The following is a 24,942-nucleotide window of genomic DNA, read 5'->3' on the forward strand; positions in this document are numbered from 1 at the left end:
TATAATTCCACATGTGTTAATTCATAGTTTTGATGCCTTCTGTGTGCATCTACAATTTTCATAGTCATGAAAATAAAGAAAACTCTTTGAATAAGAAGGTGTGTCCAAACTTTTGGTCTGTATTGTATATATATATATATATATATATATATATATATATATTTAAAGGGCTGGGGTAAACATATTTAGCAAGTAGCATATTTAGTATGTATGTGAACCCCAGGGATCCTGCTCATATTCACTGAAGATCAATTTATGTAATATTTATACCAGTGCCCCCATTAACTAATGTCAGACCCCAAACCAGGCTTAAAAAAACATTTTCTGAACTCTGCTCTGTCTAACAGTTTCTTTTGTTCAGCGCCACACCCTGCAAGCCCTTCTTGATGCCAGCTATTGTCAGGATATCGTATGTATTGCCGCACACAGCCTCCTAGTGCTGAACATCTTCAGGATTTCGTGGAAAGTAGTTGATCGTATATGCACCATGTTGCATAAAAGACTTCCAAAAAAATAAATTTGTCAAATCCAAAAGTTCTGTAATTCATCTCGTACAAATTTTGCAGATCAGAAGAAGGCATCTGCCATCAAATAGGGGTCAGTGTGTTAATAAATTAGCAATTTTTACCACTTGCAACCATTATTTTATCTGTAGCTGTAATAAACTCACCTGTTTGGTCTCCAGGGGCACAATACCCGGATTCGGCCTGGCCGCACAGTGAGAGATGCGCTGCTAAGCCACGCCCCCCATGTGACGCGACAACATCCTTAGCAACAGGATGCAGTGCTGTGTTTCTCCCAACAGCAGGCGTGTGCTGGAGGAGACTAGCAGTGGGCTGATTGCTCAGCTGCTCTATTCCTATGTGCTGGTGTTTCTGACTATTGGAGCGGCTAGTCATGACCTATCAGGTTTGAAACTGGAACTTGGTGCTCCAACCCCTTCCTGGTCATACACCAGTGCCAGTTATAGTCTCTGACTCACTAGCTGTGATCCTGGTTCCTTGTTCTTTTGCTTATTGGATTGCTTGTTCCTCTGACCCCAGCTTTTCTTCTTACCACTCTCTGTCTCTCGTTTGGTACTGTGTTGTTCGTCTGGTTCTGATCTCAGCTTTTCTTCTGACCACTCTCTGTCTTTCGTTTAGTACTGCATAGCCTGTCTGGTTCTGACCTATTTAAGTACGACCCTGTTTTAGTGTTGTTTTGTCTCTTGGTGTTTGTCTGTCTCTGCACATAAGCAGTGCAGGGACTGTCAACCAGTTGAGGTCTTGCTACCTGGGGCTTGTACTGCAAGTAAGTAGGGAAAATGGGCTGGGTTCTAGGTCAGAGCTCACTGTCTGTCCCTACCTACAGGCATGATAATAGCCATGTATGCTGTCTTGGCATTAAAGAGTTTCAAGGTGGATGGTTACAGTTCTAGGAGACCTCAGAGTGCCAGATATGACTTTTTAGGCCAACTGAGGCACATTTGATTTGGTTTGAATTTATTCAAACCAATTTGAATCTGACTGTCTATTCTTCCGAATTGGACTCAAAATGAATTTTGGGAAACTCACTCATCTCTAATTTTAAAGATATAACAAATAGACAGTCAGTCTAAAGTGGTAATAAAGAGCATGGCAGTATGCTGATGCCCTTGTATATGGATGACATAATTGGCTACAGTTCAGAAAAACACCCAATCTGTTATGTTGAAATTGACTCTGATTTTCCAGAAGTTATTTGTTTTGGAAACCACAAGTGGCCCAGGTGGATTTTATATTGTTCTCACTAAGAAGGATTATACAACAGAATTGGGTTCAGGATATAAGGCTCTCTATCAGTTCACTGCTATTTGGACTAGAAGATGAACACAAAGACTTGTGAATTTCCTGCATGATTTAATAAAGGTAAGCTGTATGAAAGCAGTGGTTACATTTGACTGAGCCGGTTGAGATTTCACCCTCTGATTTTATCTAAATGTATGTAAAGGGTATATTAAATAATATACAGATTTTCTTGCTGTTTTATTCAGCTGTTTAGTGTGATCGAGATGTATAGAATGAAAAGTTCATTTTTTCTGAGGAGGGGGATAGAAATACATTGAAGGGGTTATTTCAGAATCTAAAATTTCACAAGTCCTGTACCTTACTACATACAGAAAACGTAGTGTAACATTCCCACATCAACTTGCTGTTTTTTTTTTTGCTATGTTCTCTATCCAGTCTTTTTTTTAAGTTCCACCCCCAACCAGCTGTACCTATCCAAAAATCCATATTAACCTGCTCCCTATCCATCTGTTCTGGCTCCCAGGGTCCCTCGCTCTCTGCACTGATTTTCCCTTTCCCGTCTGTCAACTTCTGCAGTGACAGGGTTACATGCACTGCTGCAAACAATGAGTGTCCCCACGGTGACATATCCCCAAGCACCCGATGACTACTGGGTCACATGCTGTTTGGGGTCACATCACCAGTGGGGCCAGTGATTGGATGCAGTTGTGCATGTGACCCTGTCCATGTAGAAGTTAACAAATGGGGACCAAAGTAAAAGTGAAGAGAACCAAGGACGCAGGGACTTGGAGCTGAGAGGCAGGTAGCTGAGGTGGGTAGCAGGTGAGTATAGCTGGAGTGTATATATATATTTTTTTTTTTTAAGAAAGAAAGCTTAGCAACTCCTTTAAGAGAGTATAATGGCCAATTTTGTATTGCACCATATGTGAGCTCTTTTTCAGACTGGGGAACTACACTTCCCAGTAGTTCTTTGCAGTTGGTCTTGGATCATCCTCCTTTTACGTATGTATTGTTTTATTCTGCTCCACATTTTATAATTCGCAGTTTAGTAGGCATGCACTCTGCTGGGTTGTATGCATACAGTACTTGCCTATGTAGTGAGACTGGCGCCAACTTAGTGTAAACTATTGGAGCACTTACCAGGTGAAAACAAGAGCATGGTGCTTTGGGAGAGGGGTGAGAGTAAATTATAGATTTACTTAGACTACATGGTTATATAAGAACTTTAATTTTATTTCATATTGGGGACATTGAGGTATATTTTAGAATGTAGGACTACCACTTTAAAGGTAGTCTTTCACTAGGGAATTCACTTTTATACCAGTCACACTGTCTTGTAAGACTAGCTCACCTGAATGTAACTTTCACGTAGTGATCCATTGCTTCATTCTGGAGATATTTTTTTTTTAATTGACATGCAATTGAGCATCTAAGTGCACCGAGGGCAGGTCCAAGCCACTCCAAGGTAGGGACTGACAGAGGAAACAGAAGGAACAAGGACGCACAGAGTGACTTGGACCTGCCTTTGGTGCGCTAAACTGCACATTTTTTATATGAATTAAAAATACTTTCTCTCCAGAATAAAGCAATGCTGAGCTAGTCCTAAAAGGCTTTCTGTCTAGTTTAACTACAAATTTCCTGGAGACAGACTTCCTTTAACGTGATGAACATAGCATAAGGTAATTCAATCATGCCTGAGCAATAAAACTGGTGAACTGGAGTTAGTAAGGTCTGAGTAGGACTATGACGTATGGTAGTGGGAAAAACTGAGACATGGGTGGATGATAGCTATGTCAAAAGCCCAGGATATAAGTGAGGGAAATGAACATGTGGAGGTAAAGTGAGGGAAATAAATGGAGGCAAAAACAATAAACAAAATACTGATAGGGGTTTGTTATAAGCCACCTAATATAACAGTGTGTACAGAAAATCTACTACTGAGGAAACTACTGGGTCCACTCGGCAAACACCCCCGTATCCTAAGAGAATTAAGTAATGTCATAGACAGACCCTTATTGCTGATATTTAAGGACTCTATAATGACAGGGACTGTTCCACAGGATTGGCGCTTAGCAAATGTGGCGCCAATATTCAAAACGGGGTAAAAAACAAAGCGCAGAAACTATAGGCCAGTAAGTCTATCTAACTTTTGTCGTGGGTAAACTGTTTGAAGGTTTTCTAAGAGATGCGATCTTGGAGTACCTCAATGGAAATAAGAGAATAACGCCATATCAGCATGGCTTCATGAGGGATCTGTCATGCCAAACTATCTTTTATAGAAAACATTTTAAAAATTTTAAGAACTTCTTAATTCCCAAAGGGATACAAAAACAAAGACAGCTGGACAACAAATATCCAAAATCCAGTACTCATACAAAGATCCCTGACCGGGAAATACATCAAAGTAAATCGATGACATTGTGATGCTAAACAAATGAGCAGTCCCGTAATACATCATGGCATATTTACGAGCACAGGACCAGACAACCATCCACACACACATTCATACAACCTGGAGACCTAGAATCTTGTACATAACATCAGATAGTACCCTGCGCACATAACCAAAGTCCCCAAATCTGATCAAACCTATCAGGAGTCCCCCTCGCTGCAAAAGTGAGTTTGTACATCTGCAGGTCAGAGTTTATCAGTTGGATCCAAGAACCAAGGGTAGGGGTCTTTGGTGGTTTCCAATTCAAAAGGATTGTTTTCCTCCCATAGAACATAAGCAAACTGAGCAACTTCCTTCCATATTTGGTAGGAACTAGTTCCGACACCAATCCCAACAGACAGACTATAGGAGAGAGTATCCCCGGGAGCCCCAACTTTGAGGAGATAAACTCACAAATCTCACTCCAGTACCGCCGCACAGCAGGACAAGACCAGACCATATGATATAAGGATCCTTTCGGCTCTCCACACCGGGTACAAGAAGGGTCTGGGAGCTTACGCATATGATGCAGACGGACTGGAGTGAGATAAACCCTGTGTTCCCACTTACGTTGAATGAGCTGGTCACGAGCACTTATTACCGTGCTCTTCCAGACAGAGCTCAGTTCCTCCAGGTGAGACGCCTCCAGATCTGGGATATCAACCCTCCAACGCTCGAAGGAGCGACAGAGCGGCGAATCCTGCATTTTCATAATTTCAACATTATGAAATAGGTTTATATGGTTGTTTCAACCGAGCCACAGATTCAATGGGGCCACATTTCAAACACAAGGATAAGGATTTAAATTGGGCCTCACAGGCGTGCCTCAGCTTGAGGTACCGATAGAAACATGTATGAGGCAATTTGTATTCCCTGCGAAGGCTCTCAAATGAACAGAAGACCCCATCCACATACAATTGAGTAAGGTACTTCACACCCCTTTGAGGCCAAAATTCATAATCAGATAAGTAAAGTAGTTCTTGCAACTGCTTGTTGCTCCACAGTGGTATGTACGGGGACCAAGTATCACATCCCTCACTCTCAATGTGTGTCACCACAAACTGCTTCCAAGCCATCACCACTGTAGCCATTGCTTCAGTGTAATGCAGGACTGGAGTCACTCTCCCCCCGATATACCAAGTTGGCTACGGCCTCATAAGAGCCCACAGGAGCCGCCTCTAATACCACTGCAGGGTTATTGGCATCTGCCCTGATCCACCAGGAGGCATACACTAATTGTGCAGCGATGTAGTACACATACATGCCTGGTAGTCTCAACCCCCCAGGATTATATAAGGCTTTCAAAGACTTCCTAGCAATGCGAGGGGACTGATGCTTCCACAAAAAGGGGGAGAAAATCTTATCTAGAGAAACAAAGTGGATATGGGGGATCTTTATGGGAGCTGCTCTGTAAAGATATAGAAGTTTCGGCAACAAGGCCATTTTTATCATATTTGTTCTACCTATTAATGTCAGTGGCAAATTTTTCCAAGTCTCCAGTTTACGAGCAAAATACTCCATAGTGGGGACTACATTGAGCCGATAGAACTGTCTGGGATCCCTGTGTACCTTAAAGGGATTCTGTCACCAGGATTAACGATATGTAGATATTTATATGGACCCATTAGTCTTCATGCAGTGTTTACAATAATCCCTCTGTTTATGCTCTGTGTGCCTTATATTCTTATAAAAATTGATCTTATTCATATGTCAATCACCTCTGTCAGGAGCCCAAGAGGTTGTCCCACGATCTCCTGGAGCCCAGCCGCGCCCATAGATCCGGAGCCCAGCACCGCCTACTACTTAATTTATTCACTGCACTATCCTGACGTCATGTAATCTCTGCTCCGTAGTCTCGCGCAGGCACAATGGGACACTGTAGTCTGCACCCGTGCGGACTACTGGCACCGGCTTACACTTGTCCAGTGCGCATGCGCCGCCCCCCTGACCAGCGAGACTACGGAGCAGAGATAACATGACGTCAGGATAGTGCAGTGAATAAATTAAGTAGTAGGCGGTGCTGGGCTCCGGATCCATGGGCGGTGCTGGGCTCCAGGAGATCGTGGGACAACCCCTTGGGCTCCTGACAGAGGTGATTTACATATGAATAAGATCGCTTTTTATAAGAATATAAAGGCACACAGAGCATAAACAGAAGGATCATTGTAAACACTGCATGAAGACTAATGGGCACATATAAATATCTACATATCGGTAATCCTGGTGACAGAATCCCTTTAATCCCCAAATAGACAAAACAATCAACTACCTTTAAACATGAGAGGGGCGTTATATCTGCGGGATCCATCTCATCTATTAAGCAGAGACTAGATTTATTCCAATTAACCCTAAGGCCCGAGAATTTCCCAAAGCCATCTATAGTATCCAAAAGTGCTTCCAAGGAGGGACCTGCATCAGCTAGATACACCAGTAGGTCATCAGCGTAAAGCGAAATCTTTTCCTGTATACCCCGCTATAGACCATGCCTCAATCAGTCCCAATCCATTAACTAATTGAGTAAGGGGTTCCATAACTAGAGCAAATAACATAGGTGATAGGGGTCACCCCTTCCTAGTACCTCTATGTAGACCAAAGGGGCGCGACAGGTACCCATTAACCCTAACCCTTGCCATAGGGGCCTGGTACAATAATTGTACCCACCTTATGAAGGACTGGGGGAAGCCCAGACAGCGCAACGTCTCCCACATAAAATTCCATTCAACTAAATCAAATGCCTTTTCATTATCGAGGGAAGCGATCGCTCGGGATCCCGCATTATCATGTGAGACCTGTAGGTTGGTAAACAATCTTCTAAGATTAATATCAGTGGTCTTACCCGGCATGAAACCAGATTGATCGAGATCAATCACAGACAAGATTATATCCCTGAGTCGTCTAGCGAGAAGTTTAGCTAGGATTTTCGCATCCACATTCAAAAGGGAAATTGGTCTATAGGAGCTGCACTGGTCCGGAGGTTTCCCAGGTTTGTGGATTACCACAATAGTCGCCTCCATGAATGACGGGGACAATCTGTTACACTGAAAAGCATAGTTGAAGAGTTTCAACAACCGCATGCTTTGCCTGTCCACATCCACCTTGTACCATTCTAACGGGAAACCATCCGGACCAGGAGACTTCCCCACCATCATGCTTTCTATCGCTGCCCTAACCTCCCCCACCAAAATGGGAGCGTCCAGAAAAGATCTGTCTAAGCCAAAAACAGAAAATCCTCAGACAGTGGTCTCCCTTATTACTAGTGCAGAGGGTGTTCAGTTTTCCCAGCTGGGGGATATTTGTACTCAATTTGCCTGTTACTACTCTGACCTATATACCTTTAAAACACCTTATACAGCTAGTGATATCCAGGGGTTTTTGAAGAACGTCCAGCTTACGCCTCTTTCCCGCTCGGAAAGATCTTTTCTGGACGCTCCCATTGAGGTGGGGGAGGTTAGGGCAGCGATAGAAAGCATGATGGTGGGGAAGTCTCCTGGTCCAGATGGTTTCCCGTTAGAATGGTACAAGGCGGATGCCAAACTATCTTAATCAGTTTCTACGAGGAGGTAAGTTCCAGACTTGACCGGGGTGAGTGAATGGATGTCATATATCTTTTTTATTTTTTTTATTAATTATCTTTATTAGTATACCAAAACAAATTACAGTGAACAAGAAATTGAGTGAACACTCCGTATATTTAATAACCTCTTTTTTTCCCCTTATCCCTATTCCCCCAACCCTCCGCCCCTCCCCCCCACCCTGGCCCTTTGATGCGAAAGGGAGCTCCCTACTAACCTCCCTAAAAGGGCACTATTTTCCGATTCATAACACATCAGTAGCTGGGCAGCAATGTCATATATCTTGACTTCTCCAATGCATTGCATACTGTGCCGCATAAAAGGTTAGTACATAAAATGCAAATGCTTGGACTGGAGAAAACGTCTGTATGTGGGTAAGTAACTGGCTCAGTGATAGAAAACAGAGGGGGGTTATTAATGGTACACACTCAGATTGGGTCACTGTCACCAGTGGAGTACCACAGGGGGCAGTATTGGGCCCTATTCTCTTAAATATATTTATTAATGATCTTGTAGAAGGCTTGCACATTAAAATATAAATGTTTGCAGATGACACTAAACTGTGTAAAGTAATTAACATGGAAGAGGACAGTATACAGCTGGAGATGGATCTGGATAGATTGGAGGCTTGGGCAGAGAAGTGGCAGATGAGGTTTAACACTGACAAATGTAAAGTTATGCACATAGGAAGGAATAATGCAAGTCACCAGTACATACTAAATGGTAACACTGGGTAACACTGACATGGAAAAGGACCAGCAAACTAAACTGTAGAAACCAGTGTCAGACAGCTGCTGCCAAAGTCAATAAAATTACCGAGTGCATCAATAGTGGCATATATTTGCCTGTGATGAGAACCTAGTCCTGACTAGAGATGTCCCGAACTATTCGTCGGCAAACAGTTCCGGCGAACATCGCTTGTTTGTGTTCGCCGCGGCGGGCGAACATATGCGATGTTTGGTCCGCCCCCTATACATCATCATTGAGCAAACTTTGACCCTGTACCTCACAGTCAGCAGACACATTCCAGCCAATCAGCATACCCTCCCTCCCAGACCCTCCCACCTCCTATCAAAAAGCAAGGACAGCATCCATCTTAGATTCATTCTGAAGCTGCAGTGTTAGTTTGAGCAGGGAGAGTGCTGCTGCTGCTGAATTAATAGGGAAATCGTTAGCTAGGCCAGTGTTCTGTGTCCACTCCAGTCCTCAAAGACTCATTTGCTGTAAGGACAGTGTCCTGACAGCACCCCAAAAAGCCCTTTTTAGGGATGGTACATCAGTCTGCTTTTTTTAATTTTTATATATATATATATATATATATATATATATTGCAGTTGCCTGCCCGTGTGTGAGAGGCCACAGGCCCACAGAATGTACTGTGTGCACACTACTCATATCGGGTGGCACAGTACCTTTGTAACGGTCACATACACACACACGCAGGGGGGAGGATAGTGACCACTGCGCTCCACCCTCACCCCTGGCCCTGCCTACTTGCCTCACGAGTCCTGATGACAGGGGACAACTGGACGGCAGTCCCTAACTTAGTATACGTGCGGGAAGGACAAACAAGACAAATAACGGATAGTGAACGGACCGGGTCAAAACCAAGAGGACAACGCAATACAGAGGGATAAGCAAAGAAAGGTCAGGAGAAGCTGGGGTCATAAATACCAGGAGAGTAGAGAAGTACCGAAGGAGTCCGCAAAGAATAGTCAGGTGGAAGCCGAGGTCAATATACCAGGAAGGATGCGCAGTACAGGAGGAGCAGGCAAAGGATTGTCAGGGAACAGGATCAGGTAAGTATACAGGTATCCAACAACTGCCAGGAACCTAAATTAACAGGCAACCTGTGGCAAGCAGGCTGCCTGTATTTATAGTGGGGAGTGAGGGTCATGTGACGTGGCCAGCGTCACATGACCGACAGACCGACCAGTCGAGCACAGAGTGATCAGCTCGGCGCTCAAGGCAGACCTAGGACCAGGGAGCCTCCCAGCTAGCAAAGCAGCCCTGGGAACAAGGTCAAACACAGATCCTTGCTCCCGAAGCTAAGCAGCAGGTCTGCGGCTGATGGGAGACCGAGTGTGCCTTCAGCACCCCGTTACAACCTTGCAGATAAAAAAGTCAATTAATTTTTTCTTTGTAATATAATTGCAGTTGCCTGCCAGTGTGTGTCAGGAGACAGGTTGGCATTAGCAGGAGGTGCTTCAAACCCACATGCAGTTGTGCATATATATAGGGGAGCAAATCCTGCACTTGTGGCCCGTTGCTAATGGCAATCCCCAGCAAAATGCATACAATGGAGGATGCCCGCGGCGAACCACAAGTACCACAATAGACATCCTACACAAGATAACAAGTGCGGATGTAATAATTAATATAACTATATAACAAAACAATAACAAACACAGGTGCACTCTGCAGTAATACTAAATCCTCAAACTGATTTTAAAATTGAGAGATTAGTCAACATGTCCTACGGTGTAGAACATGTCTAAGCCCGGACACCGCGACAAGGTTTCTCAAGTAGCCCGGGACCCTACACTCTCCTACCTGAGCCGTATGGGCGATACCAGGAGCCAGTGGGCAAATTACAGGAGCATAAGGCCGACTCACAAACAACTCACCAGTTACCTCCAGCATGTGGCCATGCTTGCAATGGGAGGAGGGAGGAGTCTGTGAGTCCCACTCAAGACTTGCTGATATGTCCCAGGCCTCACAGGTGCACCTAAATGTGACCTGTAGATGGAAAACAGGCACATTTAAATAGGAGTTTATACACCTCCAGGAATCTATATATACAAACTAAGAAGACAGGTTGGCATTAGCAGGAGGTGCTTCAAACCCACATGCAGTTGTGCATATATATAGGGGAGCAAATCCTGCACTTGTGGCCCGTTGCTAATGGCAATCCCCAGCAAAATGCATACAATGGAGGATGCCCGCGGCGAACCACAAGTACCACAATAGACATCCTACACAAGATAACAAGTGCGGATGTAATAATTTATATAACAATATAACAAAACAATAACAAACACAGGTGCACTCTGCAGTAATACTAAATCCTCAAACTGATTTTAAAAGCACCTCCTGCTAATGCCAACCTGTCTTCTTAGTTTGTATATATAGATTCCTGGAGGTGTATAAACTCCTATTTAAATGTGCCTGTTTTCCATCTACAGGTCACATTTAGGTGCACCTGTGAGGCCTGGGACATATCAGCAAGTCTTGAGTGGGACTCACAGACTCCTCCCTCCTCCCATTGCAAGCATGGCCACATGCTGGAGGTAACTGGTGAGTTGTTTGTGAGTCGGCCTTATGCTCCTGTAATTTGCCCACTGGCTCCTGGTATCGCCCATACGGCTCAGGTAGGAGAGTGTAGGGTCCCGGGCTACTTGAGAAACCTTGTCGCGGTGTCCGGGCTTAGACATGTTCTACACCGTAGGACATGTTGACTAATCTCTCAATTTTAAAATCAGTTTGAGGATTTAGTATTACTGCAGAGTGCACCTGTGTTTGTTATTGTTTTGTTACAGTGTGTGTCAGGCCCACTGACTGTACTGTGCCCACTGCCAGTGCCCACCACTCATATCGGGTGGCACAGTACCTTGCAGATTAAAAAGTGATTTAATTTTTACCCTTTAATATAATTGCAGTTGCCTGCCAGTGTGTGTCAGGCCCACAGACTGTACTGTGCCCACTGCCAGTGCCCACCACTCATATCGAGTGGCACAGTACCTTGCAGATAAAAAAGTAATTTAACTTTTTTTCTGTAACATAATTGCAGTTGCCTGCCAGTGAGTGTCAGGCCCACTGACTGTACTGTGCCCACTGCCCACCACTCATATCGGGTGGCACAGTACCTTGCAGATAAAAAAGTAATTACATTTTTTCTCTGTAATATAATTGCAGTTGCCTGCCAGTGTGTGTCAGGCCCACTGACTGTACTGTGCCCACTGCCAGTGCCCACCACTCATATCGAGGGCACAGTACCTTGCAGAATAAAAAGTCATTTCATTTTTACCCTTTAATATGATTGCAGTTGCCTGCCAGTGTGTGTCAGGCCCACTGACTGTACTGTGCCCACTGCCAGTGCCCACCACCCATATCGGGTGGCACAGTACCTTACAGATAAAAAAGTCATTTAACTTTTTTTCAGTAATATAATTGCAGTTGCCTGCCAGTGAGTGTCAGGCCCACAGACTGTACTGTGCCCACTGCCCACCACTCATATCGGGTGGCACAGTACCTTGCAGATAAAAAAGTCATTCAATTTTTTCTCTGTAATATAATTGCAGTTGCCTGCCAGTGTGTGTCAGGGCCACTGACTGTACTGTGCCCACTGCCAGTGCCCACCACTCATATCGGGTGGCACAGTAACTTGCAGATTAAAAAGTTATTTAATTTTTACCCTTTAATATAATTGCAGTTGCCTGCCAGTGTGTGTCAGGCCCACTGACTGTACTGTGCCCACTGCCAGTGCCCACCACTCATATCGGGTGGCACAGTACCTTGCAGATAAAAAAGACATTTAATTTTTTCTCTGTAATATAATTGCAGTTGCCTGCCAGCGTGGGTCAGGCCCACAGACTGTACTGTGCCCACTGGCCACCACTCATATTGGGTGGCACAGTACCTTGCAGATAAAAAAGTCATTAAATTTTTTCTCTGTAATATAATTGCAGTTGCCTGCCAGTGAGTGTTAGGCCCACAGACTGTACTGTGCCCACTGCCCACCACTCATATTGGGTGGCACAGTACCTTGCAGATAAAAAAGTCTTTTAATTTTTACCCTTTAATATAATTGCAGTTGCCTGCCAGTGTGTGTCAGGCCCACTGACTGTACTGTGCCCACTGCCAGTGCCCACCACTCATATCGGGTGGCACAGTACCTTGCAGATAAAAAAGACATAATTTTTTTTCTCTTTAATATAATTGCAGTTGCCTGCCAGTGTGTGTCAGGCCCACAGACTGTACTGTGCCACCCGATATGAGTGGTGGGCAGTGGGCACAGTACAGTCTGTGGGCCTGACACACACTGGCAGGCAACTGCAATTATATTAAAGAGAAAAAATTAAATGTCTTTTTACCTTGAAGATAAAAAAGTCTTTTAATTTTTACCCTTTAATATAATTGCAGTTGCCTGCCAGTGTGTGTCAGGCCCACTGACTGTACTGTGCCCACTGCCAGTGCCCACCACTCATATCGGGTGGCACAGTACCTTGCAGATAAAAAATTCATTTAATTTTTACCCTTTAATATAATTGCAGTTGCCTGCCAGTGTGTGTCAGGCCCACTGATTGTACTGTGCCCACTGCCAGTGCCCACCACTCATATCGGGTGGCACAGTACCTTGCAGATAAAAAAAGTCATTTAATTTTTTATCTGTAATATAATTGCAGTTGCCTTCCAGTGAGTGTCAGGCCCACAGACTGTACTGTGCCCACTGCCCACCACTCATATCGGGTGGCACAGTACATTGCATGGCGCACGCGCAGTGCCCCAAATTGAAAGTAAGAGGACCAAATAACCATCTTTTTCCATCTCCCGGTTCCTAAAATCTATTCCATACACCGGCCCCTGATAGGGGACGTAACAGGGATTAAACTGATAGGAATAGTACTACTTAACACACCACTCATATAGGGTGGCACAGTACATTGCACGGCACACTCGCAGTACCCCAAATTGGAAGTAAGAGGACCGACCAACCATCTTTTTCCATCTCCCGGTTCCTAAAATCTATTCCATACACCGATCCCTGATAGGCGACAAAACAGAGATTAAACTGGTAAGAACAGATTTTTTTTAATAAAAAAAAAAAGAGGAGAGCCTCTGCGGAGCTGGGTATTTTTTGGGCGCGTTGCTGAACGCTCATGCACAATGGCTGTAGGCTCATGCGTCCTTTTGCGGAGGTGACAAACCTGGTCAGTCAAACCCAAGGCAACATCATCGACCTCATCCCATATGCGTTTTTTCTGGAGCGTGCCCTGCGAAAAGAGTGCTGTATCAGGCCGTAGATGAGTATGAAGAGGAAGAGTTGTGGTCACCATCACCACCAGAAGCAGCCTTGTCGTCGTCGATAGCTGGACCTGCGGCAACGCAGAGAGAGGAGTCTGAAGAAGAGGAGTCAAAGGAGGAAGGTGGCTTTGAGGAGTTGGAAGACCAACCACAGCAGGCGTCCTAGGTGGCTTGTTGTCACCTTTCGGGGACCCTTGGTGTAGTACGTGGCTGGGTGGAGGAAGAGACCTTCAATGACATCAGTGAGGACAAGGAACGGGACATGGCTAGCTTGGTATCCAACCTTGTGCAAATGGGGAGTTTGCGGTTGTGCAAATGGACTGTTTGCGGTTGTTTGCGGTGCGTTAAATGGGGAGTTTGGTCTGTCAGAGTTTGGTCTGTCACTGTGAAGCGGGCGTAACCCTTACACTACCTGATTGATACAACATCATACCTGATCGTATACACACACCGGATGTTTTAAAGCACGTTATTCTAAACAATTTAGGAATGTTAGGTGATTTATGCCCTTTATGGATTAAAACCCGACTCTGCGTCAACTACGTAATTTTCCATGGGAATTTTGCCATGGATCCCCCTCCGGCATGCCACAGTCCAGGTGTTAGTCCCCTTTTGAAACAACTTTTCCATCACTAATGTGGCCAGAAAGAGTCCCTGTGGGTTTTAAAATTCGCCTGCCTATTGAAGTCTATGGCGGTTCGCCCGGTTCGCCGTTCGAACATTTGCGAAAATTCACGTTCGCTGTTCGCAAACTGAAAATTTTATGTTCGCGACATCTCTAGTACTGACACTTTACAAATCACTAATCAGACCACACATGGAGTACTGTGTACTGTTCTAGGCTCCTGTGAACAAGGCAGACATAGCAGCGCTTAAGAGGGTTCAGAGGAGGGCAACTAAAGTAATAACTGGAATGGGGCAACTACAGTACCCTGAAAGATTATCAAAATCAGGCTTATTCAGTTTGGAAAAAAGACGACTGAGGGGAGATCTAATAATTATGGATAAAGATATCAGGGGTCAGTACAGAGATCTCTCCCATCATCTGTTTATTCCCAAGACTATGACGTGGGGACATCCTCTACATCTAGAGGAAAGAACATTTCTACATAAACATAGAAGAGGATTCTTTACGGTAAGAGCAGTGAGACTATGGAACTCTCTGCCTGAGGAGGTGGTGATGGTGAGTACAATGAAGGAATTCAAGAGGGGCCTGGGTGTATTTCTGGAGTGTAATAATATTAAAGGCTATAGTTACTAGTAGTATTGAGCGCAAATATTCGAAAAGCAAATTTGTATCGTGAATATCGGTACTTATATTTAGAATATAGTGCTATATATTCGTAATAACAAATATTCATTTTATTTTAATTTTTTGAACACCGTACACATCAGGTGATTATCTCTCCCTTCTTATAGCTTGTGAGCCAATGAGAAGGATTTGTCACAGCTTAGCAACATCCCTAGCAACCAATTGAAATGTTGCCTACCCATTACTATATAACAGGGGTACTCAACTAGTTTTATTAAAGGTCCACATACCTGGGTCTGCAGTCAGGTGAAGGTCCGAGCTGAACGCCAACAGTAAAGATGCCATGCGATCATGTGATACATGCGCGTGGGGCGCTCTGACGTTATAGTGGAGCGCCCGGGGTAAGTCCCAGAATTAGTAATGGCCACATTAGTGCCCCCAGTAAGAATAATGCCCCCATTAGTGCCCCCCTTCTCTGCTTTTGCAAAAAAAAAAAATAGCATTCACCTGGCTGCGGTGAACATTCGCTGCTGACTGCAAGCTCAGGACCGGTGCTCTAACGTGATGACGTCTTGTAGGTCCTGTCCTGAGTTTTAGTCAGCAGGGAGTGTTCTCGACAGCGTGAGCAAATGGAGGTGGAGGTACCGTAATTTTACTTATTTTTTTACTAGCACAAGTAGCGGGGGAGGTAAAGGCTGTACTAATGGGCGTTCCATGATGGAAGCGCTCATTAGTAAGGGTACTTTCACACTTGCAGCAGGACGGATCCAACAGGCTGCTCACCCTGTCAGATCCATGTTGCCACTACTTCGCCTTTGGAGCTTGGAGCTCTCTTACGTGCTGCCGCTGCTGCAGGGGAGGAGGGACCTGTGAGCGCACTGAGGGAGAAAGCTCCCTCCACCAGCAGGTGCCGGATGAAAGCGCTGGTGCCTGCATGTGGAGGGAGCCGTCTCTCACTGCGCCCCTGGGGCAGGAAGAAGTGCGCCGGTAAGCTCCTCCTCCTGCACGTACCAGAGTGTGCAGGAGAGGAGGAGCGCTCTGAAGGATGACCGGGGTCCGAACAACTGGCGGCCGCGGTCCATATTTGGACCGCGGTCCGCCAGTTGAGTACCCCTGCTAAATAAGAACCTCCCCAGCAGCCACTTTCTGCAGTTTTATAGAGTCCTGAGAGAGACAGCAGTGTCATTGCTGTGTCTGTGCTTTACTGTTTAATTACATTAGATAGTTAGATAGCTTATATTAAAGGGGTTGTCCCACTTTGCTTTTTCAGTCTTACGAGCAGTAAATGTCCTGATTGCAGTGTACTCAAGTTGTGCGTAGTAGGTGTTTCTGAGTGTAGTAGTGCAATATACACTAACCTGGTACAGCTGACTCTCTGCAAGGGCAGGTATAGGTAGGAATAGTTCGTGACGCCAGTGCCAAGTAAACGGTGGCACGCCGTTTGCGGATGCAGGAAATAATTTGAGGAAACGCGGTGTTAAACAGAACTTCAACTTTAGTAGGTTGCAGGCAGAGACAATATTGGAAACGCAGTTCCTCAGCATACAGTCGATTTTGCAATTCGGTCGATGCAGGCAATTCAGTACAGCAGGGTAATTACAGAGTGTAAAACACAGGATTCGCAGCACAGGAGCTAGCACTCTAATTCTGTCTGATCCTGGAATATAGCAATTCTTCACCAAGGCCCATTAACCTAAGTCTGGCTTTATATCCTTGATTATGGCTTTCATAAGTACCTCCTCTGTTTCCTCAATACCTCTGGCTCCTCTGATATTTGCCTCAGTCTCTCCTAGCTCCTGAATGGTTCCTCAGGCTAAGGTATTCCTGCTTCTGCATGTAGGAATTCAGGAGGGAATCTTCTCCTGAACAGCAGGCTTCAGGCCTGGACTTGTCTCAGACATTATCTAATCTCCATCTGTAGATTACAGACACTAGACTCCGTCTGCCTTGCACTTCCCTGTCTGGCCTTATATAAACTAGGGCTCCCTAGCTCCCTCTATGGACTAGAAGTTGTAATTACACCCCTAGCAGGCCTGTACATGCAAGTTTCAGTGACAGGGAAATACACACATTACATTACATTTTATAAAACTGACATACAACAACTCCCCAATATTAAGGAGGGACGACAGCACACCAAGTGACCTTTGGTAGTAACGGGTATTACAACTCCCGTATGCTACATACCCCACTGCTTTAAGCTGAGTACGCCCTCGTACTCCATCATGGGTCGCCCAACTGGAATCTCTACCTGAAATAGAAAAAGAGACATGCAGGCATACATATATGCAATTCAACTGCATTTACATCAGGTCCAATTGGCAAAGGGGCAGGGTAGTGACAAGGGGCGTCGTTCTCTTCTCTCAGGATAATGAATGGAACGGGGGCGCTGACCTGGCACAGCGTAACAATATAACCAGGATAGTCCATGACAATGAATAAGTCCATGATAAAACAGTAGAAAACGGTATAAAAGTTCTTGGAGGCTCAAATAACAAACATGAGTCCGTACCCAGGTTATTTCTTATTAAATCACAGAGGCTCTCATGCGGTGGAGTCCATCTCTGGGCACAATACTTTAAAAGAGTAAGAATCTCAGAGGCTCAGGTACTTTTGAGTCTGTCTCCGGGCACGGTTCCTTAGTAACAGGTTGCACAATAAAATGGACAGCAAAGACAAGTGCTGTAATACCCCTGATCAACCTGAAAAGGGGGTGAAGGGTAAAAGGTGCAACAAAGGAACAGGCACAACTTGGTGTGGGGTAACAAAAGCAGGCAGGAGGTCCTGGAAACAAACGTGGCCTTGCTGACTTTATGATTTCAGTGGTCAACACCTACCACTGGGCCGTGGACAAACTGGCAGCTGCAACAAAGGGCCAGCAACATAGGACTCCTGTCCTGGAAGGGTTAACATCACCTTCTGAAGAAATAAATCAAGGGCCTAGCAGGCTGATCACAGTGGCATATTGTAGCTACTTGGCTCTGCAGGGAGGTATCTTCTGTAGTATTCCTCTACAGGAGGATGGGCCCACATGACTGTATCAGGGGGTAGCTGCAGGGTAAAGGGGCCCCTAATAGGTATTGGCCCCATAGGCCTAGGGGTGAACCCTCTGGTGGGCCGTGCCGGCCCTGGCATAATCACTGCAGGGTGTGACATACTTGGTACCGCCGCAGCAAGCGGTCCGGTGCTCTGGGTGCAGCAATTCACAGCAATCGCGGGTCCGGTCTGGGGCACTGACGGAGCGGTGACAACAGAAGGCGGTCGGCGGGTGGTGACAGGCACCCTTACCTCATCCTTCCTCGGCGGCGTCTGGATCCTGGCGGTGTAGGTCTTACGCAACTCCCGCAACTTCTCCTCCAGCCGGACGATCTGCTCACCGATACTCTCGGTGTCGGAGTCGCTGTTCTCTGCTGGCACCGCCGGCGCAGGTACAGTCACCGCTGATGCAGACTCGGCCTCTTCAGGTTCTGGACTTGCCTCTGGTCTCCGTCCCATCCGGATGTTCTGGAAGGTAGCACTCAATCCTCTTTGCTGCTCCAGCTCAGATAGTGTCTTCTCCCGACGTGGCAGCTCGGGGGAAGGGTAGGGGCTCACCCATTTCTCCAACACGGTTGGCTGCCAGAAGACGTTCGGCCCGATGAAGGAGCTCCGCTCCTGAAAGGCGTGATGGGCCGGCTCTGGAGAGCGTTCCGGTTCTCGCTCGCAGCCAGAGTGGTCTTCTTCTTCTGCCTCCCAATCCTCAGGTCCTCGCTTCGGACGGGTCACAGCAGTCGCATAGGGGCCTCGCAGGCCCTCGGCAGGGGTGTACTCCACTTCCTCTCCCTCGCGGAGGCTGTGCTGGTACGAAGGGAGGTAGTCTCTTTTGACAGACCTTCGATTGACATAGAGGTCTCTGCCAGTTAGATAGTCCTGAATAAACCCGTAGCCACGGGATTTGTCAAACGACAGCACCACTCCCTTTCTCCTTTCCAGGCGGGGTTGTGTGTGCGTATGCTTCTCATGTATGGTCTTGGTCAATTCCTCATACACGATCTTAGTCTTGGTATTCCGCTTGATAGCGGCCTCTCGAATCTCCGCCATCAGGGAAGACCATTTGAACGATGGCTGGAAAAAGTCCCTCCACGAGCCATAGTAGGGCTCGGGTTCTTTCTCCCTGGTGCGGCAGGCGGGTTGCTCCGGTCCCGGAGCGTAGGCCGGTGGAGCCTCTTCTGGCTCTACACCGGTGTCGGTCATCTTTTCAATTACAGGTGCGGACGCTGCAGCAACACTCTGCTCACAATCCAACATGCTCGATCCTACTGAGGAGAGCGATAGGGTCGCGTCAATTAGAGTAGCCAGCTCCTCCCATTGCACTGGGGAGCCGCCCCCCAGGTATTCCAGTATATGGAGGGCGGTGTCCATGCTGGCAGACATGCAAATGTCCAGATAAGCCGTGGCGCCTGCCCTTGACCTTCTTCCCGCTTTTTCCTCAGAAAGGCGCCTACTTTTCCCGCCTTTTCGGGATGAAGGTGACGCAGCAGTAAATTCAGCAAGCTCAGCGGCCATCTTTAGGTACAAACGCTGTCTGTTCACTGACAGCAAGCAGGAATGTTTAAAGTCCACAAAACCACACTCCAATGCGGCGATTTTCTTCCTCTGGGTAGCGCAACCCTGCACAGCGCTTTTTAGAGGTTTTTGGAACACTTTGGGTATAATTTTCAGTCCACAAAGTTCACTTTCAATAAACAGGAAAATTGTCACTTTGGTCACAGGGCAACGGTATAAGGCACAAAGTTCACGCTTCTTGCACTATAAAGCGTGCGTATCCTGTTCGTGACGCCAAAAGAGAGGTGCAGTGTACTCAAGTTGTGCGTAGTAGGTGTTTCTGAGTGTAGTAGTGCAATATACACTAACCTGGTACAGCTGACTCTCTGCAAGGGCAGGTATAGGTAGGAATAGTTCGTGACGCCAGTGCCAAGTAAACGGTGGCACGCCGTTTGCGGATGCAGGAAATAATTTGAGGAAACGCGGTGTTAAACAGAACTTCAACTTTAGTAGGTTGCAGGCAGAGACAATATTGGAAACGCAGTTCCTCAGCATACAGTCGATTTTGCAATTCGGTCGATGCAGGCAATTCAGTACAGCAGGGTAATTACAGAGTGTAAAACACAGGATTCGCAGCACAGGAGCTAGCACTCTAATTCTGTCTGATCCTGGAATATAGCAATTCTTCACCAAGGCCCATTAACCTAAGTCTGGCTTTATATCCTTGATTATGGCTTTCATAAGTACCTCCTCTGTTTCCTCAATACCTCTGGCTCCTCTGATATTTGCCTCAGTCTCTCCTAGCTCCTGAATGGTTCCTCAGGCTAAGGTATTCCTGCTTCTGCATGTAGGAATTCAGGAGGGAATCTTCTCCTGAACAGCAGGCTTCAGGCCTGGACTGGTCTCAGACATTATCTAATCTCCATCTGTAGATTACAGACACTAGACTCCGTCTGCCTTGCACTTCCCTGTCTGGCCTTATATAAACTAGGGCTCCCTAGCTCCCTCTATGGACTAGAAGTTGTAATTACACCCCTAGCAGGCCTGTACATGCAAGTTTCAGTGACAGGGAAATACACACATTACATTACATTTTATAAAACTGACATACAACAACTCCCCAATATTAAGGAGGGACGACAGCACACCAAGTGACCTTTGGTAGTAACGGGTATTACAACTCCCGTATACTACATGATAACTTCCTGGTTTGGCTCAGGCAGTTGAGTGAAGGCCGGCCACGCCTCCTCATGACTCACCCTGAGAGTTCAGTCCTTGCGTGCTCGTTCATGTGGATGAGTCATCCTTCTGGAGCCTGCAGAGTATGTAAAGCCTATCCTCCTGCTGGGGAATCACTCAGTGACCACTGACCAATGCTAGTGAACTAATGTAGTAACTTGTGGCTGTCCTGCAGTCTAATACACTTTTACACATAAAACCTGTGTTACAAACCCATTCTGTGCAGCAAAAACAATGAATCACTACAGCCCAAATGCATGTTAGCTAGTAGCCATATGATCTGTGCTAGATATAGATAGATATATTCACTGACTTATTACCCAGCTTTCCCGGTGAACAATATTATCGCTGACTTATTACCCAGCTTTCCCGGTATCAGATATTATCACTGACTTATTACCCAGCTTTCCCGGTATCAGATATTATCACTGACTTATTACCCAGCTTTCCCGGTGTCAGATATTATCACTGACTTATTACCCAGCTTTCCCGGTGTCAGATATTATTACAGACTTATTACCTAGCTTTCCCGGTGTACAATAATATTGTACACCGGGAAAGCTGGGTAATAAGTCAGTGATAATATCTGATACCGGGAAAGCTGGGTAATAAGTCAGTGATAATATCTGATACCGGGAAAGCTGGGTAATAAGTCAGTGATAATATCTGATACCGGGAAAGCTGGGTAATAAGTCAGTGATAATATCTGATACCGGGAAAGCTGGGTAATAAGTCAGCGATAATATTGTTCACCGGGAAAGCTGGGTAATAAGTCAGTGATAATATCTGATACCGGGAAAGCTGGGTAATAAGTCTGTAATAATATTGTTCACCGGGAAAGCTGGGTAATAAGTCAGTGATAATATCTGATACCGGGAAAGCTGGGTAATAAGTCTGTAATATTATTGTACACCGGGAAAGCTGGGTAATAAGTCTTATAGACTTATTACCCAGCTTTCCCGGTGTCTGATATTATCACTGACCTATTACCCAGCTTATGGGGGGGATCTGTGGATGGCACTTATGGGGTGGGGGGATCTGTGGATGGCACTTATGTGGTGGGGGGATCTGTGGATGGCACTTATGGGGTGGGGGGGGATCTGTGGATGGCACTTATGGGGTGGGGGGATCTGTGGATGGCACTTATGGGGTGGGGGGATCTGTGGATGGCACTTATGGGGTGGGGGGCATCTGTGGATTGCCGCCTGGACTCCTTCTGGGCACCAGAGAGCACGGCGTCCTCTGTTGCTATGACGCCGTGCGCTCCCTCCTGCCGCTGGAATACAGTGATACTCTCTTATAGATCATAGCAGTATATCACTGTATTCCGGCTGCAGTAATGTCTCTATATAACGCCCACAGTAATGACCCCCAACTGCCCCCGGTAATGTTCATGCCCCCAGTAATGTCCTATAGTGTCAACAGTAATTTCCCTCCACTGCCCCCAGTAATGTTCCCATAGTGCCCACAGTAAAGTGCACCTAGTAATCTCCCTATAGTGCCCATAGTAACTTCCTCCACTGCCCCCAGTAATCTCCCTTCAATGCACCCAGTAATCTCCCTATAGTGCCCATAGTAACTTTCCAAACTGCCCCCAGTAATGTCCCTACACTGCACCCACAGGCTATCATCAGAAGATTACTAGCACTGGCGGCGGGCCAAGTCACTTACATGAAGCCCGCCCCGCCGGTCACCAGCAGCCTCTTGCTGAAGCTCCCAGGCGGCTCGCCGACAGCACTCATGGTTATGAGGTAAGAACTACCACAGGACCGGAGTAGAAGGACATGCTGCGTCCCGTCCAATGGCCGCCAGCTGATTGGACGCTCAGCATGACGTCACAGCCCGTCCCGTTGCCTCTGCAGATGCGGCGGCTGGAGCTGCAAATGTCGCCGGGCAAGGTATAGGAGGAGATGCTGGGGCTCCTGCTGACTTTGTCACGAGGTTCGGGGCAGTGGTAGTTTGATTCAGGACCCTGGCCCCGGATAAAAAGCATATAGATCATAGCAGTATATCACTGTATTCCGGCGGCAGGAGGGAGCGCACGGCGTCCTCGGTTGCTATGACGCCGTGCGCTCCCTCCTGCTGCCGGAATACAGTGATACTCTCTTATAGATCATAGCAGTATATCACTGTATTCCGGCGGCAGGAGGGAGCGCACGGCGTCCTCGGTTGCTATGACGCTGTGCGCTCCCTCCTGCTGCCAGAAAACAGTAATACATTGCTATGATTGGGCGCCCGCGCAAAACTATGGGACGTGCGCGCTCACAGTGTGAGGGAGAGGCCGGCTGTAGGATCGCAATAGTTACCAGTGCGCAGGTGCGGCATGGATGCGGCCGGCGAGATGTGGCCGTATCCATGGGATACCAGCACAAACAAAGGAGAGAGAAAGGAGCGTTTTTAGGCTGAATGCTAAGTTTTTTTTAATTACATGTATTGGAAGAAATGTTCAGTGGGGGGCAATGATTTAATGTAACCGTATTTAATGAAGTGGGACAACCCCTTTAATAATACAGATAGTTAGGGGGAGATAGTGAGTCAGTGTAGGTTAGATTGATCTATAGTGTAGCTGATAGGTTCTGCTGTCCATACATACATGCTACAGACATAGTGCTGTGATGTCACAAGTTGCACGTATTACGAAAAAATATGCGCATCATTAATTGCTGAAAATTCGCAAGCGCAAATATATTGGAGCACTATATATGCATATAAAGCTATTCTAATGTTCTGCCGTGCCAACACACAATGACACACAATGATAATTAAATGTAGCACTCTCGCTATTTAGAGTACAGTATGAAGGACGTCAACGTTCAAGTAGAACCTACTGTCATAGGTCCAAAAAATATTTTGAATAGGAGGACAGCATACAGGTTGGGTGACACAATAAGGTGCACAATGTTATTGAAGATCCTATGTCAGAAATAACAGCAGCAACAGTGCAGGCTGTAATGTTCTTTATAAAGCTGATAGATCAGGTTCGGGACCAGTGGTCCACAGTATCTACCAGCTTGATAAATGGCGATACTATCAGAAATGTCAGAAATACTGTTAGCCTCTGTTTTGTCCTACTGTTCTTTTATTGGACATAGGTTTGCCAAAATCTGTATATTCTTTAACGGAACGTAAAAATAGGGAACTTTTTCCAGTGCCTGTGATATACATTGTATGTTTCGGGGATTTGTTTTTTAAACTGAAGCATCTTGTACAGTTTATTGTTATTGTAATTCTCATTTTACAGTTCACAGAGAATATTGTTTTTGTGTTTCTGTCAGTGTTGTGGGCTTTAGACATATAGTATATGACTGGTAATCTAGAATTCATTATGGTTTTCCAACAGGTCCTTAAAAACAATTTCTTTCTTTTGAAAAGCTTCCAAGACATAAGAAATATTCAGGTTGGAAACTTTCATTGAACACACAAAGGTCACCCATTATAACAGTGATCTGGGATCTTATAATGGAAGCTCTCCAGTTGTTGAGAAGGGCAATTTAGCCAAAATTCGTTTCAGCTCCAATTCTGTCAAATCGGCAGTCAGATTCAATTTGATCCAAATCAATTTGATTCAAATGAAAAATACTCCAATTGCCCTGAAAAGTTATGTTTTAAAAACAGTTAAAAAATTATCCCTTTTTGGTGGCGTGGCTGTCATTTTGAGCAATTTATACAGGAGAAGTCACAAAATTGTCGAATTTGAAAACATTAGAATCTCTTGGGCAATTTGTAGGATTGTGCAGAATTAATTTGTTCATCTGTAGTTGCCACCATAGTGCAAATTGGCCTTTTAACCATAGGACAAATAGTTTAACCCAAGAGATAAGGGCTCTGTGGTGGCATCTGGAGCAGGCGGTTGTGTCTCTTTCATTTTCAAGGCAATGTTGAATGGTATCTGAATGTTTAAAAAAATGCAGGAAGCTTCTTGTAATGTGTCTACCAGTGTGTCAAAATAACCGTGCATAACAGCCCATGCAAGTATAACTTTGTATACTTAACCCCTAGGATACCAGAGGTTTTTCTTTTCATTTTACCCCCCCTATCTTCCTTGAGCCATAACGTTTTTATTTTTCCGTTAACATAGCTATATGAGGGCTTATTTTTTGCAGGACAAGTTGTACTTTCTAATGCCACCATTTA

At 45.7% G+C, this 24,942-nt stretch overlaps 1 protein-coding gene across 3 annotated transcripts in view; it reads left to right on the forward strand.

Annotated features, from left to right (window-relative positions):
• Window positions 1-1,785: 1,785 nt before the first annotated feature.
• LOC121005271 (BPI fold-containing family B member 4-like) overlaps window positions 1,786-24,942 on the forward strand; it is a 126,739-nt gene continuing 103,582 nt past the window's right edge. For 2 of the 3 annotated variants that reach the window (XM_040437903.1, XM_040437905.1), the window contains exon 1: window positions 1,786-1,886. The gene's annotated coding sequence lies outside the window, so the exon portion shown is untranslated. Of the gene's footprint in view, window positions 1,887-7,610; window positions 7,758-24,942 lie in introns of all 3 variants that reach the window. The other variant, XM_040437904.1, reaches the window with a different exon arrangement.

The sequence above is a fragment of the Bufo bufo genome, chromosome 6 (assembly GCF_905171765.1).
Source record: "Bufo bufo chromosome 6, aBufBuf1.1, whole genome shotgun sequence".
NCBI lineage: Eukaryota > Metazoa > Chordata > Amphibia > Anura > Bufonidae > Bufo > Bufo bufo.